This window comes from Ammospiza caudacuta, chromosome 1 (assembly GCF_027887145.1).
Source record: "Ammospiza caudacuta isolate bAmmCau1 chromosome 1, bAmmCau1.pri, whole genome shotgun sequence".
Taxonomy (NCBI): Eukaryota; Metazoa; Chordata; class Aves; order Passeriformes; family Passerellidae; genus Ammospiza; species Ammospiza caudacuta.
Genome location: NC_080593.1, coordinates 116,888,044 through 116,905,012, shown reverse-complemented (window position 1 = coordinate 116,905,012; position 16,969 = coordinate 116,888,044). Strand labels below are relative to the sequence as shown.

At 40.0% G+C, this 16,969-nt stretch overlaps 1 protein-coding gene across 2 annotated transcripts in view; it reads right to left on the bottom strand.

Moving 5' to 3' along the window:
* FAM110B (family with sequence similarity 110 member B) overlaps positions 1-16,969 on the bottom strand; it is a 114,314-nt gene that overhangs the window by 60,085 nt on the left and 37,260 nt on the right. Inside the window, exon 1 of one of the 2 annotated variants that reach the window (XM_058806747.1) lies at positions 2,424-2,535. The exons of the other annotated variant lie outside the window; for it this stretch is intronic. The gene's annotated coding sequence lies outside the window, so the exon portion shown is untranslated. Of the gene's footprint in view, positions 1-2,423; positions 2,536-16,969 lie in introns of those variants that run through there. 2 annotated transcript variants of the gene reach the window in all.

Here is a 16,969-nt window from a genome sequence, read left to right as displayed (position 1 = left end):
CAAAGCTTGAATAAAACATCTCATTGATAATAATATGAAGTGTGTTAAATTTCCTGGAGCAATACACTGGTTATAGTTAAAATATGCTTATAGCAACAAGGATGTCAACTTTTTAGAGAGCAATCACAAACTGTTGCTTCTATTTGTTTTCTTAGTTTACCAAGAAGAAAAATGAGGTTGCTACAAAATGAAGCAATAACAAAGTAGCATATTCCTGACTGTTAAGCTATTGCAAAGTTAAATCACAAGGTCACCAGTTCTAGTTTCACTTCTGTCACGTTTTCTTGTGACGCTTGCATAGATCATCACAGCTCTTTCTGGAGGCAAAATAGCTGAATAACTGCTGGTGCATCACTTCAGTTCCAGTGGGTGGTGATATTACCTGCATCCACCACCAAAAATATGATAACTTTTACAGTGTTTTTGCAGACATACTTTATGCTGCTTACAAATGAGAATAGCCTAATACACGGAGAGAAAACATCAGCCTCTCCTCTCTCATAAACCCACTCGTCTGGATATGGTAAACATGTGATTCAGATGAGGATATTTACCTTCTACATTTCATTATTACTAACATTAATTTCAGTTACTCCTTCATGGGATGCCGCTGCTAAGGTTAACACCTTAGGTTAAGGTAAGGTAAACACAGATAAATTACTTAAGGTGGTCCTCTGTTAAAAAAAGGTAGAAGCCATAAATCAGCTTGGAGCATCTTTAAAACACTTTTGGTTGGTAACTTGGGGTAATGAGGGAATATGGAACAGCTCAAGAATAACATGCCCTCACGTCCTGAGTCCTCCCTGTCCAGGTTTAATTGTCACAATGCAAAAATGCCATTTTCCAAGTCTGCCTAAAGGAAAACAACTTCAAAAACAGCTCCTGGAATATGAAAAAACAACTTGCTCTTGACTAAAATAGACACCAAGTTACCGGTTTTAGTCAACAGCAAAACTTCAAACCAACTGTTATGTACCAGTTGTGATTAAACCTCCCAAATACTCTTCTGTCTGAATATACAATCACAAATAATAATGTGTCTTTGCTGTACCCACTGCCATATAAAGTTGGTAACTGAATAAATGCTCACATTTGAGGGTATCTACTCAGATGGTAACACAGTTTCACACCACATGCTTTAAAAGGGAACAACCTAAATTATACTTTGGTTGACATAGCAGGAAAAAACCTCTTCAAGGATAAGTGCAGAGGGAAGAATGAAGACTAACACCAAAATAGCCCCTGTTCCTAACACCTTTCTGATCCTGCCTGAGACAATCTACTCGTACCTCGGACGTATGGTGGCAGCCAGCCAGCCAGATGACTGGTGACTCAATATACAAGTTCATGTGGGCTCTGGAGTTTGACACAGACAAGGGCATTAACTCTGGAGTCTCACCAGTCAGCCTTAATATTCAAAACTCATCAAATGAGTCATGCCTACATTATGAGACTTTTTTTTAATACTTTATGCTGGCTTTCTTTTGTTCTGAACAGCTCTCACTGTAGAATGTTTTCATTAAATATGCATGCTTTTTATAGGAAAAGTTGTGATCAATTGATGCGTAGGTCAAGCATGAAAAAAATGAGTATGACGCTATGATAAATACTGTAATAGTCTCAGAATCACAGATTAAAAGATTGGTGCATATATATATATATATATATATATATATATATATATATATATATATCTTGTTTCTTTCTACTGCTGAAGGCAGTTCTCACAATAAACAAGGCTATGGGCCAAAATTCAGCCTTTGAGAACAATAAATACGAACAAAATACATGTATGTGCAAGCAAAGGACATATTGAAATCTACCAGGCTGAATAGCTTCAGTTTCATTTTGAAAGCCACTTAAAATAAAAGCCAGTAGATGAAACAAAGAATCCACCCAAACATGAAGGCTCCAGCATCTTTGTTGAAAGAACAATAGCATAATACTCCTCATCCCTCTACCTTGTTTCAAGAGAACCACCAAGATAGTTATTGCTGTGATCATATTAAAGAATACTTCACAAAATTATTCCTTAAACTGATAAATATTTACAGATTTATCTTCATATGCTAATAGTTATAAATGCTCTAATTCAATCGCTCGGCAGAAAACCTTCCAATAAAAGAAATATTTCTATTAGCATAACAAAAGGCAACCAGTAAAATCACTCTCATGCACAGGCTCAAAATTTCAGATGAAAGCAATATTCTCATAGAAATACGCTCTATTTTTGAACTGAACCCACTCCAATGATATGTTTTGTATTCTGACGGCTCTCCCACCGGAGTACACATGACATTAACGAAAGCAAGATCAAATTAAACAGATGACATGATTAACAGTATTCATTTCATGCATGACTGTTTTACCGGAGAGATAAAGACCTGAAAGTAATTACCACCAAGTAAAACTCCTTCACTGACCTCTCCGCTCCCAGGCTAGCAGTCCTTAAGTACTGATGCCTTGCAACAAAGACCAGTGCCTTTCATCTGTGGGCTTTCCTTTACGCTACAAGCTGAGCACCTCTCCCGTTGCATGCACGCAGTACCTCTCTGTATCTATGTCTGTAATGCAGCATAAAGATTACTGGGGAAACCTATCAAACCGGCAGGCAGCAACGCCGGCCGCCAATAAGCGGGAGGCACATGCAGAATCCAGCACATGCTCGCTGAGGCTCGCAGGCTGGCACCGCTGCCGAGCAGGCTGCTAATCTAATTATAGCCCTTGGCCGAGCGCAGCGCTGCCGGGGAGCGCAGGGCTGCCGGGGAGCGCAGCGCTGCCCAGGCACCCGCGCAGACACGGCCCGGCCGAGCACACCTTGCAGCCCGCGGCATCGGCGTCTGGCACTGCTGCCTGTCTGGGTGCGTCACCATCAAATCCCGGCTGGGGTTTTGCGGTGGTGTTGTTGTTTTGCTGAGTGATTCACCTGTGAGGGGTTTTGTCTCCATCTCTGAAAAGCAGGATCTGTTTAGGTGTGCCCTTTGGGAAGCTGACCACTCGCAGTTTGCTTGCTAGGTCTGCTTTAAGGAGACAGTAAAACGAAGATGTTTGTTCAGCCAGCAGGAATTCTTGTTTTGAATGTACACATTGCCAGCACCGTGCAGAGCAGATCTCAGCTTTGTGCATTACTGCACAGGCTAGAACGTGGACCTCAGATCAGAGAGGCACCACACACATGCTTTCAGTGCACAGCAGCCCTACAGAAGCCAACAGGACCCCCTCTGTCCTTTACATTTACCCGTGGGCGGACACCCAGACGATCAGAGGGCTTCTGTGTGCATTGGCACATAAAGTCCTAACTCAGCTTTCACGAGGCTAGGGTGCAAATGCCAAGGACATTTTTGCCATTATACAAAACAACTCAAGTAGTTTGGAAAATACTTACCATGAGCAAAGACTACTTAGATGCATGGGGAACTAACACAACCAAGTCCTACATGCTTACTTATGCTTATTCCATAAATAAGTGCACAAAACAAAGGAATGTTATGATCCAAGAGAACATTGTGTATTTGAAAGATGATGGGAGCTTTTACAACATCAGGTAATAATCATGAAAAAAAGATACAGATGCTTGTTTAGTCTTCCCTGGTAAAACACTTCAATTAATCCTCACTTTGTTTAGCACAAACAGAAAAAAAACACCCTTCAGATGTTTCCTGTCCCCACATGGTTCATATCATCACCTAAGCTCTACACTGACCAAAAGGTTTTCAAACATCAGTGACAAGATGGAAATACACAGCCTGACTATCAGAAAAACCAGTTGTGGTGCCAACTCTCTCTTGTGAGATACAGTACATTTGCATGATTGATATTACAAAAATATCATAATGCTACAGCATTATGCATATGCAAACTACAATGCATTTCTAAGATGTTTCACTAAGTTACACATAAACCATACCCATAAACATTACACTAGCAAGATCTTGAACCCCACTGCAATAATGAATTCCACTGTGTCCACACTGGCATTTTTCCTAATTCTTTACTCTTATCACCAGCACCACACAGTATCAAGCACAGTCCAAGAGCATGATATTAAAGGCTGTCTATAAACACTTTCTAGCTATTGTACTTACTTCAGTACAAAAATTATATTTGGTACTATATAAAATTTTAGTAATGGAACAAAATCTCAATATGGTAACACTGCAAGACCATGTTTACTGGCAATACGTAAATAGCTATGTCACAGCTTTCTTCATCTGCCAGTGAAAATTGCTCATAAAGAGTTGCTCTCTGTTAGAAGTAAACTTCATTGCCGTAAGAATAATATTTTCAAAGCTGTATATGGCTGAAAATAAAAATGAAGTGCAGGAATAGGGACATTTTACTCTTTGATTCAATGTTCAGTCAATATGAAGTTTTGTGTTTTGATAAAAGAAGGCTGTTTTATTAAGTCTTTCTTTTTAGATTACATCATCTAAGAAGCTCATCAATTTTTATCAACTGTGTTTCTTTAAAATACTGTGGAATAGTCCAAGTTTCTCAGCCATACTCCTTGAAACCAGGAAACTATGTACTTAATGAAGAAAGGCAGGAGATGCAGTTACACAGGGGTTAAAAACCTAAATGGAAGAGTTCAAGAGGCATGTGAAAAAAAATTATTTGATGATCAGATCAAAAATGTTATTTTTCTAACAATATTTTGCCAAAGGTAGCAACAGGGGAATAAGACCAATAAAAGTCTTTACCCTTGTCCTCTGATTATTTGAAATGCTAGGAAAAAAAAATTTCACAAACACAAACAAAAAAATAAAGTCAAAGAGACTCAAACCTACTAGATTCTTTTAATCTAATCCCCATTCACAAACCACAAAGGCACATATGATACTTGAAAAAATGACCAGAAAAACTGAAACAGGAATCAACCAGGCTTCAGCTGCTATGGGACTCTCAGTTTTGGCTCCCTCCCATGCAGGCTGCTAAGCCTACATGTGTGTCCCCCCTCCGCCCAGCAGCTCCCCAAGCCCTCACTGCTTCACCCTGTTCAGCTCCAGCACGGCTTCCCAGCAGCCAGCGTCTGCCTCCTCCCAGTGAGCTCCTGGCTCCAAGGGCATTCACCCACAGCCCCAGCAAGAGCTGCCCTGGCAGCACACTCCCAACACAGGGAGTTGCTTTCTTTTTTAAAACATCATGGTAGCAGCAGTAGTTGAAGGACCCACAAACAGCTGCAAAGGTGCACTTCAAGAAGCACCTATTTGTCTCTGCAGCAGAATCAATACTCACTAAACCTCTGTGCTTGGCTCTGCAGATCAGCCAGAAGAGTGCTGATGTCTGTGGCAATTTTTACACTTGCTTTTAACCATTGTGATGCTATGCTGGGTCAGGACGATATGGGGAACTGAGCAGAGGGACTAACATTTAGGGTCAGTGGTCATTCACAAGAACCCACATTTGGCAATGGCAGATGGCTAAAACTCCAACTGAGGCCGATGCAGAGCTCCACCAGCCTGCCCTGCCACCCGTGGTGATGGCACACGAGCACCTGGAGCATGCACTGGACCTGTGACAGGACAGAGCCATCTATAGATGCGCCAGCAAGAGAAGCCAAGAGAGGTTTCATAAGGACAGTCACAAGAGACTCATCAGATCCCAGAGAACGCAGGTTTCATGAGGACACAGTCACAAGAGACTCCAGCAAGTCTCTGTTGGAAATGAAGAAATTGTGAAAGGTACACAAGTTGGCCAATATTCGGCAGACTTTCATGGAAAGCAAAAGCCTGTCCCTGGCACAAGCTACCCGCCTGTGCTAAGCTTCAAGCTCCCGCTCCTCCGCATGGAAACAGAAGGTCTCTACAACATTTTTAGCAATTATCAGCAAGTTAGGCTTTCTCAAACTCAGCTCCTTGACAGAAGAATTTCAATTAAAATTTTCCAAAACCATATGGTCCGAGGCAGATGCCCATCACAGAGGGGAGAAAAGAGGAAAACCTATGAGGGTATGATGAATTCATCATATGACACTAAAACTAGCTTCCTACAGTGAAAACTGTCTAGCTAGCACATTAATGAATTATACACTTCATTTAGGCATATCTAAGGGAATTAAGAAATAGATTACTATTTTGGAACAAATAACTTTTTCCTATATTATTATCACTTGTGTAAGTACTTCCATATCCAATTATTTTAATACAAGAATCTCAAAAAATTTCTGATGTGTCTTGCAACTGAACAGGTTTTACTCTGGATATCACAAAACCTTTGGCTTAAAAATGTATCAAATATTGCTTGCAAACTGCTACCTCAGTTACTTAATTAGATTTAGCAATGTATAGTAAGCATATGGAATGAAAATGAGTTGAATAAAATGGCTGGTGAATCAATATGCTGCATTTCTAAAGGCAATAGTGTGTATATTTCCAAGCTGTAGCCTTAAGAGGTTGAACTGAACCAATTACTCTAATGAATATTTTACTTGGCTTGATGCATTCATTAGACTTTTAGAAGTTAAACCATCCCATGGTTATGTTTACATAATAACAAAATCTTACAATTTTTGGATGGTACTTCTGACATTCACACAATTTAAAAGGGGACAATTTTTTCTTCCACTACTTTTTCTACATTCCAGTTTTCCTTCACAAATAAATTTATCTAGCATTATTTTCTTTTTCTTTTGAAAACAACCTTTGATTTCACAATAGCTATTTGCTAAGCTCTTTCCTTTCCTAGCAAGTATATGGGAAGTCTGCCAATTGGTGGCAAACTCATCACTCATCATCATAATTTATGGAGGAAAATAAAACATGATCCAAGTGTTTGCTGCATAAACTTTTCTCTGGAAATCACAAATGCCTTGAAGTTGGCACTCAGCATGAACAATTTTCATTTTGTGTAGCATTAGGACATTTCTTGGATGACCCCAACTGTGATTGGTAAGAAAGCAGTTACCTATCCACATGTGTGCATTTGTCGATGCTCTCAATCATATTTTGAAGTTGGACATATAACCTGGTACTTCAAGCTTTTTTTTTTTTTTTCAAATATGCTCATTGTATCCATAAAGGCCCCAGACATAACTCCTCTGTAAGCTTAATAACAGGCAGAGATGTCTCTATATTAATGCCAGAGACTCGCTGCAGGATGGCACAAAGATTGACCCCAAAAACTATTTTCTACGGCATTCTTACCCACTTTTATCTCAGAATCATAGTAAAACCAAACAAAAAAATCCCCCACACCCACATTCCAAGGTACATTACCATGCCTCACCTCCACAGACCTACGTGCTAGCAGCATCTTCACTGCAGCCCCAGCTGACTGAAATGAAGACACCAGTCCATCACTGGCACCTCAGAGATCCAGGGAGGAGCAGTTCAGCTGTCAGTGAGGTGTGTTTCATCCTATTGCTGATGCATGTGGCATAAAAGGATCTGAAGTGAAGCCTGCAAGTTGTTTGCCATGCTGAGCACTTGCACTTCAGACACAAAACCAAAAGGGGAATAATAACACAGTATCACTATTCTTAAGAACACACAAGTCTCAAACAAAAGGTCATGTAAAAGACTTCACATCACCCTGAAACATGCCACCTAACATCTCCATACCAATGTCAACTTTTCATTCCTCCTCAAGTTCCATCCATTTTTCCTTCAGTGAAAGGTTTTCTTCAAATCTATACCATATTTCAACAGTCACCTCATGCTACACTGATATGCTTTGTGCCCTCTTTTATTTCCACCTTATTTACTCTTCTCTCCACTTCCTTTCCTCACAGCTACCAGCAGAGTCTCAGTATGAACTGTCCATTTCAAAGGGAGTAACACCTGCCAGCACAACCAAGGCCTTCCCAAGACCAAAGCATGTGTTCCTTGCAGCCACCATTTCACAGCCTCTGGCTGACCAGCCAGATGGCCACAAAAGCTGGTGAACCACAGAAAGGGACCACACTGTTTACAATAAGCATAGAAATAGCTTTAAACCATGCATCAAGACCATGGACCCCATATAATGCATGGCTGACTCACACAAAACCAATGATCGTGACCCTAGCGAGTCAAAGATTGGAAAATATATTACAGAAAAAACAGCCTCTGCTTCTAAATGGTTAAGTGAGAAAGACACAGTTGCAAACCAGAACAAAAAAGAGTGTAATAAAAAAAAAAAAACCCCAAAAATAAACAAAAAACCCCAAACCAAAACCAGCCCCCATGACTGAAGTAAGATACTGAAGTCCTAACACAAGATGTAACGGCAGCAAAAGTTAACTGCTTAAAAACAAGGACCGAGGAGGTTAAAACTACACTGGAACAAGCCACAAAAGGGCTTCATAAGTGGAGAAACATTTTTTGTAGCTGTTGGTGGAAAATAGGGACCCTGAGAGCATCACCTAACCCTGAAAGCTGATAGACAAATACTGATTTCCCTAGTGGAAAAGCAGAAAAAAGAGCTTGCAATGTAGTAAGTAAACTTCCAGCACCTTCACATTATTAATCTTCATCACCCTGGCGGCATTTTCCCCTTCTCTATTTAGTAGCGTGCTCACTATGATTACCTTGCTGGAATGGGTGACACAACCTGATGATGAGTATATCCAGCTGAGATAAGACTGACCTGGGAAAACTTTAAATACAAGTCTTCCATTAGAGGACAGGTGTAATTTTTCAAAAATGCCATGCTGCAAAAAGTGCAAAGGCTGAAAGATGAAGTATAGCATTCCTGCCTTTGAAGAAAAAACTCTGTCAGACCTGTTCAGTTCTGTAATTAAGAATGTTATTTCCAATTCTGAGTAGAAAGAGCAGCTCCAAGGTTTTCTTTGATCTTCTGTGATCACAATGAAGACCCATCAGGCTCTCTAAACCCCATTGTTTTTTTATTCTTCAAAGACTGTTTTCCACTCTCTTACATCTCTCTGTGCAAGGAGGTGTTTATGTTGAGCTGCAAGATGCAACTAGAAAGCAAGTCAAGGTGTGACTGCTGGAACATGAAGTGGCTCTTTGCAGACACTAATGCATACAGGCACTTGCATAAAACCCTCCTTGCTGCCAGGCAGCTCTCTGGGAGCTCAGAGATTGCAAACCTTTGAGACTTCAAGTCTCCAGTCCACACCCATAATTCAGGTTTCAGAGCAACTCTAAGATCTTATTACTTTACACCAGAATTGAAGATATTTAGCACAATGAATTCCAGAAGAAAACTATGCAATGGCTTTGGTTACCTCAGAAATCAAGGCTAACGAGTTTGAAGACAGCCTATTAAATGTCAAGCCCTTTTAGCCAAAAGTAAAATAAATTTAGATTCTAATCTTAGAAAGATTATAATTAAATTTCTAGAAATTGTGTCCATATAAAACCAGCAACTGTGCCTCACCATACTGGAACCCAGTCTCACGGTCTTCTTACAAGAAGCCAGAAGCATTTCGCTGGCACAGATGAAAAGCCTCTCCAGGAAGAGAGATTTAATTATTTAATAGAGCAAGCCAAAAAGCTCCTTTATGAAAGAGTCATCAGGACTCTTATTTCATATAATGTTCCTAAAGAAGAGCATACTTTCATCTTGGGCAGCTTGTACACCTAGCAAGTTAAATTTTGCTGAGCTGATAAGATCCTCTGACCCTTCTTCCAAGAACTGCTTGATGCTAATGTCCAATCCTCTAATGCAAAATGAGCACAAAAGTCACATAAGAAGGGCTATAAAAACTTGGCATAAATGGAGACAAATGAGTGGCCATTCCTCAAGCCAAGCAGCTCCCACCCCTTCCTTTCCATCCTTCTCTGAACATTTGAGCAGATACTTCCCTCCCTGCATGGTGCTCCAACTAAGGTGAAGGGGAGAGTGATGATCCTATCAAAAAACTAGCATGAGCACTGAGAAGTGCTATGAGGAAGACAGGAAATGTGCACTAGGGGAATTCTACCACACTCTAGGGACATCATAACTTACTGTTCTGCCTTTCTTGGGCAAAGCAGCAGGCCTTTTCTTCATCCTGCTTTCCTAGTCCTGGGAGGGAAAAAAAGTGCCCAATTTCCCAGAAGCACACACCTGCATGGCACAGGAGCCTCACATAAGCAGTAATACCACTGGTGTCAACTGTCAGAATTTCTTCAGGTGGCAATTCTTATGAAGTGCCCAAACAAGATGGAACCTTTCAGACCTTGTCCCAGATATAACTCCACTGCACTTCCAGAACAAGTTTCTGAAAGCGCAAGCATTAGAATTTTTAGTTTTAAATTAAGCAAATTGGAAATAAGTAACAGCCTTCATCTCACAGGCACTGTAATTTAACACTGCTTGCACACACATCACATTAGTGGGCATTTATTATTTTGTCAAGAATTTCTATCAACATAAGATTAGGAAAAATCAGGGTAACAGTTACAGGCCTGAACCTAGTCTTCATTGTAAACTCACATACAGTCTGTGAGCATGAACACACAGCAAGTATGTTCTCAGCTTTTCTAATAATGTACTCAGTGAAGCTCAATGCATTTCTGAGACAATTGACTTCCCACTACATCATGCGGATGGCTCTCAGCAGTGAGTCTTAAAAGTCCTAAACATATCAGAGGTAGGATGGGCAATCAGTAATCCCATACAACATAACCTTAATAGCATTGCAGGAACCATTTTTGTCCCTACAGAAAGTAGGCACAAACAGGGGAAGACAAGGTCAAAAGGTGAGCAGTCAAAACTTAGTGAAGTCAGAATTGGACATTTCAGTCAGTCTCAAATATTTATCTCCTGAATGTTCTACAACAATGCAGTCTTTACTGACATGAGCCAAGAAAGTCTCTTCTTGCCTGAATCAGGATTTATAAAAGAAGCTGCTCCAAAAGTGATCCTCAAATAAAACAGACACTGATATTTTCAAAGCAAATTCCCGTAGTCTGTAGTCAAAACATAAGCAGCATAACCACAGTAAAAGGGCTGATAGTAAAATGAAACATTAGCAAATTTCAGAGTTGCCTAAGTGTTTAACACAGACTTCACTGTATGCATTATTTGTATTCTCTAACAGAAACTGCCTAAGTATGAAAAATTGCAGAACTTGAAAAATGTCATAATTTCTATACACAGTTGGACTGCTGCTGGGAAGTCCACCATCTCCCACTCACTAGCATGAATATATTCCTATTTGGAAGGACTGAGTGGAAGCAATGTGGATAACCCTGCATGCAGGACTGAGTCCTTATGCTGATCAGTTCAGCACACAGGCTGCAGCATCTGCACAGCTAACCTGCAAAAATCTAATCATTTATCTCACTTACAGTATTCAAGCTGTTCAGAGTACCTACAACTCCCCCATTCATATAATTCCATATCTGTTTCAATTAAAACAAACGGAAACAGCTTTGACATATTGATGTCGGGAATAATTTAGAAGGCTCATTTTCTCTTGGAGTACTCCACATATAATAAACTCTTGTGGTAAACTAGTACATTAGGTAAAAGTAGCTTCTACTATTGTTTTGCATCACATCAATAAAATGAGATTAAAAATCAACCAAATTAGATGCACTATTTCTCTTTTAAAATGCTACACTCTACGTTGGAGCAAAAAACTATTTCAGAAGTCTGTATTCATTCACAACTTGGAATTTAAATTTACTTTCTCAGACCTAAGAGTGCATAAAGGAGAAGTATGAAAATTATCTATCATGTTTTGCACTATTCACATAATTTTTTTTGGGTGTCTGTATACTTATTATTTCAATTCCCAAAACCAGTGAAAGAAAAAAGTTGGAGTAAAACCAGAGACTGGTTAAAGTCTTCCCAATTATATCATATATTAGAACATCTCATGTCTCCCAGCCCATGACATGGCTCCAGCCTTACTGCACTGAGTCTGAGTTAATGTTTGGCAGAACTTACAGGTAACTTCCTCAAGTAAATAAAAATACAAAACTAAGTGAGGGTAAGTAATCTGGCCTGGATATTAAAAAAATAAGCTCTAAAATCTGTAGAAGCTGCTGGTGGTGAAGGAGATGCATGTCAGCACTTCAGAAGTACATTATGTCAGAAAAAGCCTAAACACAACAAAACAAAAGGAAATCAAAAAAGCATGTGTCAAAGAAGAAAAAGGCAACAAAAATACACATAAAAGGTATTAATAGGCAGAGAACTCCAGAAAACAAAGGATGCCTCCCAGGTGGCAATATATCTTCACTCACCTCATCAACTCGCAAAGCCTGCTGCAGGCAGATCTACACAACTTGTGAGGAAAACAGTAGAGTTGTCATTGTTGCATGGATTATTTGCATCTCACTATTACAAAGCTCAGGGGAACTTACCAATAACTACTTCGGAAACAAAATTATCCAGGCAAAATCCTTCCCAGCAGCAACACAAGCAGCAGCTCATACTTGCCAACTGCATTTCTTGTAGTGTAGACATGACTTTTTTTACAGACAGACAGATTTAATTTACATAGTCTTTGAGGCAATCAGATGGAAAAAGAGTATTGATTTCTTGTCTGACCCCCTGCAATTCAGCACTTTGATAGGATTAGCTGGAAGGGCTGACCCCCCACCACGGTTGAATACCACGCTCTGTGGCACACAGCAATCCCTCGGCGGAGGGGGAGTGTAGACAAGGCCAGGGTCATGCCTTGGCAAGGACCAACCACCAAAACGAAGGCACCACTGCAGGCAGCAGAGAGAGGACATCTCTTCTGAACAACAGCATCACCTCCAACTGAGAAGTGCAGCCTGCTGGCAGGTTGGGGTCAAGTTATGTTGTGTTTGAAGGTACTGTGAAAGGAGATGGAGAACTTATCCTCCGTATGCCCTGACCATCCCAAGAGAAAGCCTGCAGAGGCTGCATTCGTGAGAACACTTATTCATTAGAACACTTGGGAACACTTCCCACATTGTTTTGGGTTTTTGTTTTTCTAAACATTAATTAAACTCACTGTAGCCTACCACTGAGAAAATGAAGATAGAAACAAGGATAAGAAGATAGAACAAAGCTAAAGATGGGTATAGTTACCTGATGCTTTAGATAACTGGTGAATCATTTGAGTACTTGCACTAGAATTAAAGCATTCAAAAATTAAAAGCTGCTGTCATGCAATCTATAAAATAATGAAAGACTACACTATGTGCATATCCAGGCTGCATCTCATAGATCCCTTCTGCCCCACCCCCCCAGCCAAGATTACCTGTACTTTTTGTTACAAGACAAATCAACTGCCCTTTTAATACAATGTTCTTTAATACAAAGAGTAACATTAATTTGAAGAGACTCAAAGTATTAAGTTAAGAAGATATGGAGCAAACATCATTTGGGACACCTTCTCCCGCTTCCCTTAACACTGATACTTAAAATGTTGACTGTAACTTAAATAGGTGAGTGCAGTAACTCAGTATAATCAAAAGCAATTGTCCAAGGAAATGTGATCTAACACTTGTAATTTAAAATTATCTTGCAATCTGATCTAGAGAATAAAAAAAACCAGAGACATCATTCAGGTGTGTCAACATTTTCATTACAGGCTGCCTGTTGCAGTGAAAAAAGTGAATGAGCAATGCAAAAGATGTTGTTGTAGAAATGAGTTAGGATGCAACTAGAAACAGTCACAAAGTAAGCATTGTTTATATAGTTTTATTAATTTTTTTGAACCTGTTCTTGTTAGTAGAATACAGAAAGAGAAGAGAGATGACAATCAGAAAGCTCTACAGAAGACAAAACCTACAGGAATAATCCACAGGCAACACAAGACTTCATTTACAACTGATGCAAATATAGCAAGCTTGGAAATTGGACTGATTACACTTTAATGCCAAATGGTTCCAGATAAAGACAACTTAAATCACATTGAAATTACTGTTTTTTTGCTGAGGTAATGTGTTTTGGTCTTTCTTTATTTGAGTGGCTCACTCTTGGGTGCATCTGATCAAATACTGTTTATATGACATAGGAGAAAATACTTCACCTTCTTTGAAAGCTTAAAGCACCTAACTTAGTATAAATTACAAACTGGCTGCAACAGGCAGCAGCAATAAAAGAGACAGTGATATTATTTTTTAACTTTTTTTTGTTAAACAGTATTAAACAGATCTATGCAAAAACATGTTTCTTTCTGGAAAATACTTTACAGATCAGAAAACCATTTTGAAGATGTTGACACATGAAAATCAGGGAAGGCTGACTTAGCTTCCAAATTGTGTATTTATATAGCACAAGTATTTATACTTAAGTCTATTAATAAAGAAACTTGCTAATTGTTGGGAGTAACAAGCTCTTCTCATTACATTGTGTCATTGCAGGAGGACTCAGGGACAACAGTGGAAAAATAGAATCAGCCGCAAAGAGTTCACAGAGAATTTATTTTCTATTCTTTGTACTCTTCAAGAGATCACAAAGCCTAGTACCAGTTCCTCTGGAAAAAAAATAAATAGGGGTTCTTTTCATTCAACACAACTTTTGAGAAACAGGCCTAGGTGGAAATATTTAATTTTATTGCAGAGCAGGGAATTCTGGATCACCCACTATCACCACCATGACATTAGCTGCCCCTATGGAAGGATAAAGACTATCTTGAAAAGCTACATTTGGTGCCATGATGTAACTTCTGGGGAGATGGGAGACAACTCCAGAACGGGCAATGACAGCACTGAAATTCCAGGTCAGAGGTCCTCCACTGGAAATTCACTTACAGCTCACGACCTTGCAGATAAAGAGAGCTGCTTCCTCCCTGAAGGAGAGGCACAGGAGTTCATGGTGCAGGAAAACACGTAGCTACTGCCCTCTGAACAGCTCAATGCCCCCTATCACTACTGGTCAGCACTGACCAGGCTTCAGTGAGTAATCCACAGTGGGCACTCAACACTCAAGATCAGTCAACTGATGAATTTCATCTACTGGCCACATTTGGTACATCCAGCCCCTTATGCAACCATATCTAGTGGATGCAACAGAAGGGTTATCCCACCCAACGCCTCAATTCTGTAAACTTTCTCACTCGGACAGGGTCCCCAAAAAAACTTCTCATTAAATAAAAATTAGATTAATCACAGAGTTAAATTTCTTTAAAATAGAGAAAAGATCCAATATAATTAGAACAAAGAAAACAACCTCCCTCATAAGCTACATGTTTCTGGAATATGCTTCTTCATAAATTTAAGTTTAATCTTCCTTATAGAAGTTTTACAAGGGCCAGAATTCGGTTGTTTTTAGGTTTTATGGCTCTTTCAGGGAAGTAATAAGATTACATACCTGGTGTTTTGATGGCGTACGTCTGGTAATTAATACAGCTGAAAATGTCATTATCTCTGAACAGGTAATCCAGTAAAGAAACAGCAGGAACACCTAGTCAGTTCAGTTACTAGGGGTAAGGGTGGAAGATCTGAGCATCTCCTAGGAGAATAACTTTACAATTGTCACAGCAGAAAGAAAAGCTTCCAAAAGAACAAAGCTTTCAACTCGTACCAAGTCACTTCTGCATATCAACACTGACTAGCAGCTGGGATATTATTGAACTGTTGATCATTGGCTTTGGTTTTTTGTAAGCATTTACCAATAAAAAATAATCACAAGAAAAGTGAGAAGCAATCCATACACCTCTGCCCTTCAAGTCATCTCCTCTTGAGAAGCCAACTGCAGAACTTCTGGTTGACATGAGACAATGCAAAAGCCACACAACTCCTTTAGGTATCTGTGTGGTTTCCAGCAGTGACTCCCAGAGCCACCTGGGAGACAAAGAACAGGGACCATGTGAATGCCACTATTCTCCTGTGGACAGCCAAACAAAACATTGGCTCTGATCCCTGAATATTCATAAACATGCTCAAAGATTCTCCTTCCCATCAGCATTTTCTTCACCATATTGGCTTGGAGACTATCGTAAGGTGAGACCTGACTGCTTTTTTATCTTGATGAATGCTCATCTTCCTTCGACTAGGTCAGAACTTCAACATTATATGATGGAAAAGTCTTAAGGGGATCCTCCTAGCAGTTAGGGACACCTTAGGGTTTGAAGGTGACATACAATGCAGACAAAACAGTGCTGAAAAAGACAACTTATTTCTCTTTCTGCAGCTGATGACCTTCACATGACTAATTATCTGAGAAAATGCAAAACGCTGAATAACAGAACTCCAGCAAGGGCCAAATAAAACCCAAAGTATCTCAAGAAGCAGCAAGAAATGGTGATTTGCTGTTTATAAAAGTTTGTGTAAACTGAATAAAATTTTAAGACTTACGAAGGACAGAGTTCCCCAGGTATGACTTCATGGTAAAGAGACTTTCTTGTAGTCTTTGGAGTGCAACTGTGTTGAGCTATACACAGAGAGGCGAGTTTCATTCACTGACCTCTCAAAGTATCACAGCAAGCTTTGTGGTCTTCTTTTTCCCCTTCATCAACTTCAGATACTGTTCACCAGAATCACACTAATATGGCTGGGTTTGAAATACTCTGAGAAGTGTGGAATGAGCTGACACCAAACAAAAGAAAGAAGGAGATCACTCTAGTGGTGAAAGAACAATTCATCTTACAGGATCTCATCCCCTCTTCCTCTGCCTCTTGTGATTTTACATTTCTTCCCATGTTGGCACGCCAACTCTTGGTGGGACCAACAATTTTGGGTGATTTTTTTCATGGCCAGAAATACCCTGCCAGACTCTCTCATTTCATTGCTTCTCTCACAAGCACTCTGCAGATCTGCATCCCTCTTATTTTCTGGCCTTCGCAACGCTAACCCCACTTCAAAGACACAGCTCATAGGGCCGTATCTCCCTCCACTAATTTCCATCCACATGCTGTCCATGCTACGCTCTCCATCTCTACTTTTGCCTCTCCACCAGTGTGTCTGCACTGCTTTCTTCTGGGCAGGTTCTGTAGTCTCTCCTTGATGTCTGTGAATATCAGTGACCCTTTCTTTCCCCACCTACCCTGTGCCTGTTCCTCCTTCCCCAAGACTTCCCATGTACGCCAACCCACTCACCCCAGACTCTCAGTAACACAAATCTCTTCACTAAGCAGCTTCCAAACACGGCTCAGCAATGCTGCTGGGCAGCA